Genomic DNA, 3,483 nt, shown 5'->3' on the forward strand with positions numbered 1-3,483 from the left:
CCCGGGCAGCGGCTGCGGCCGCTGGGGGCCTCCCGTCGGGGCGGCAGGTGGGCGCCCCGCGGGCGGGCTGGGGCGCGGCGCCGGGCGCGGGCCGGGGCGCGCGCGCGGCGGGGCTCTGCCTCCGTGCCTGCCGGCAGCCCTGCCCGCTGCTGCGCCCGCTGCCCGGCGCGGACCAGACTGTCAGCGCCGCCCCAGAGCCGGGATGCGGCGACGGCGGCGGAGGGAGGCGGGCGGCCGGGGGGGCGGGCCGGGGGCGGGCCGAGGATGGGGTTACCTGGGCGGGCCCAGCGGCCCGGGACACCCCCCCGGGGGCGGGCCGGAGCGGCGGCGGCCGCGGCCGCCCTGGCCCGCGGGACTGGCTTCTCCGGGGGCCTCCCCGGCCGGGCGCCCGAGAGGACTTGGGGCCGGAGTCCGCTCCAGGCACGCCTGGCTGCGCGTCGCCTAGCTCGGCCGGGCTAGAGGCGAGGCGACCCAGCTGCCTGGTCCCCGCCCGAGCCTGGGGGACAGGCGGGCACAGCTCCCCCAGCCCGCCGCTGCGGGCACTGCAGCGTCGCCCTCTCCGCCCCGCCTCGCCCCCCGCCGGCGCCTCGGAACCCGACCCCGGCCCGACCGTGGCGGACTGGCCCGAGCGCGGCTGCCGCTCGCGCGCACCCAGCCGCTTGCGCTCCGGGCGCCAGGAGCTGCGCACCCGGGCTGCGCACCAGGGAGTTCGGTGCCGCCCGGCCGCCCCCCGCCAGGCCCCTCCCTGCCTCCCGGCCGGAGCGTCCTCTGGCCCAGCCCCTCCCTGGCGCTCACCTCCCTCCAGCCTTCCGGGAGCTGGACGGGGCCTCCCCAGCTTCGGGCAGCTTGGGACAGTGGCCGGAGACTGCCGGAATCCGAAACCTTGCTTCTGGCTGGCCACAAGATCTGGGCGCGCCCTAAGCAGCAGGGTCTTGACCGAGCCCCTTACCTCTCCAGTCCCCCTTTTCTCCTCCAAGAAATGGACATAAGACCTGGGGGTTGTGAGGATGGAAGAGATTAGGGAAGGTCTCTTTTTAGCACACTCGCCAAGTCTTGCTTTGCGTTTGTGTTTTCTGTGTGCCTGTTTTATTTATCCTTCCAGATCCGGCAGATCAGCCCCTAGCTGGCAGAGCGTGGGTGGCTGCAATGTTTGTGGAATGAATGAATGAAATGAAATGGGCTGCAGCCTGTGCCTCCCTAGTGCGAAGTGCTCAGTTCCATACCTTACTGACCGGTGAAAGCTATTTGCCCATCCCGAGGTCACGCCCTCTCCAGGTCCCTGATCTAATTGTGTCCTTCCTCACCCTACCTTAGCCTGGGTACCAGAGCCTCTCGGGGCTGGAGAGATCTCTTGTCTAAATGGGGGAAACTAAGGCCCAGAGGGGGGCAGGGAGCTGCCCACCTCACTCGGGTTGGGGCAGAGCCGTAGACCAGGCTCACACCCTCACCCCTGACACTGTGCTCTTCACTGTTTTAGAGGCAAGAGGTTTGCTGCCACGTAGATGGTCACGTTTGGGTGCCAGGAGGGTGCCCTTCACTCCATGGAGTCCCCTGGGCTCAGCACAGAGGAGGGACTCAGTAACCATTCGGTGTTGAGAGTGGGCAGAAGGTGGCAGGGATTTGTGGGGCTGAGCAAGAGTACAGGTGGAGGTTCACATACCATATGTCTAAATATTTGCAAGTTATAAATCAAGCTAACAAAATGTGAAATAAAATATGTTCTATTCTCCTACCTAGACAAGCACACTTTCATAACAACCTGGAAGGCTAGCTCTGAATGTAGAATTCTCAGACTCCTCAGAGCCTGCACTGGAGCATGGTGGTGCAGGGGCCCTGTGCACGCACGTGTAAACATCTCAGCCTGCACACACAAGCTCGGACCACCCCACCCCACCTCCAAAAGAGCTGCCCCTGGCCACCCCTCGGCCACAGGGCAGGGCATATCTGCGGTGCCATCTGACCTCAGGGGTTGATCTGCAGAAGAGACCCACCCAGGTCTTGGAATTGGGCTTAGGGCCATCTGGGCAGGGAATCTCAGGGTCCTGGGCACCCAGAGTGTGGCCCAGAGGGGCCACAGTCTCCAGATGACACGTCCCTTTGGCCCCATCGTCTCTCCTCCCTGTGGTGAGAGCTTAGCTGGAGGACCAGAGTTTGGGGTCCCCAGGGCAGGGACCACTTTCACCTAAGATCAGTACTGAATTACAGAACGACTTTGAGCCAACATATTTACTCTTAGAGTCTCAGCGTGGTATGGTGGAAAATAATAATAATAATAAAATAATAATAATAATTTAAACAGCAATGGGCAATTATTTTAGGGTGGCCATATAATTTTCTTCCAAACCAGGACATTTTTGAGAGTGACTGGTGACTCTAACTGGAAGATTTGCTGGGGTATCAGGCATAAAGTAGGACTGTGCCAGGCAAACTAGGATGTCTTGTTTTGCTAAAATATTGAGCCCTCACGTGCTAGGCGTTGTTCTAAATGCTTTACATGCTGTCGCTCATTCAGTCCTCACGAGAAATCGAGGAAGAAGGTACTGTTCTTTTCTCAATTTTACAGATGAGGAAATGAGGGTTAGAGAAGTGACTTGCCCAAGGACAGTGGTGTACCCAGTGCTGCCTGGTGCCTGGGGCTCTGGTGTTTGGGTCCCTGTCCCTCAGCACATGCCCCTGACATTTGGGGAGCTGCTGGACCTCCAGTGTCTGTACCATCAGGTGGGGACAATGTTACCTGACTCACCTTCTCCTGGGGCTGCTGGGAGACACACGTGAAGCAGTGGGTGTGAGTCCTGTGAGCTGGAAAGAGATGAGCCCGGGAGGGAGGGAGGGAGGGAACTGAGGGCCCCGGCCAGAAAGGCACGCCCTGATCGTGATAAGGGAGAGGAGAGTCCTTTGGTCTGAGTCAGTGGAAAGTCTTAATGTGAAAGTCTCTTTGAGAAAATGCTCTTCTAACTTTCAAGAGCGACTCAATTGTGAAGATATAAATACAAATTAATAAAAAGTTCAATCATCAATAGCTCTTTCATATAATAATAGCACCGTGTATCTAGTGCTTTCTGTGTGCCAGCCACTGTTCCAGATGATTTGCTCATGTGAACTCATTTCATCCTGGCCACAGCCCTAGGAAGTAGGTGCTGTTGTTATTTCCATTTACACGTGGTGAAACCCAGGTGCTGCTCTAAAGTGCTTTAAGATATATCAGTGACCCTCTGAATCGGCATTATTGTTGTTACTCCCATTTTACGTATGGAGAAACTGAGGCACAGAGGGGTAAAATGGCTTGCTTATAGTAAGTGGCACAGCCAAGGTTTGGACACAGGTGTTCTGGGTGCTGAATGGCCCACTACATTGTTTAGTAGACAGGATTCTTCCACATGTAAGGATTAATGTCTGGGTCCAGAAGGGGAAAGTCATGGGGTTTCTCTAGGCTCCTCCTGGCACTTTCTGTAAATCCTCTAGGACTGAGGTGGGGTCTCCCCG

Source organism: Stenella coeruleoalba, assembly GCF_951394435.1.
Source record: "Stenella coeruleoalba genome assembly, chromosome: 1".
NCBI lineage: Eukaryota > Metazoa > Chordata > Mammalia > Artiodactyla > Delphinidae > Stenella > Stenella coeruleoalba.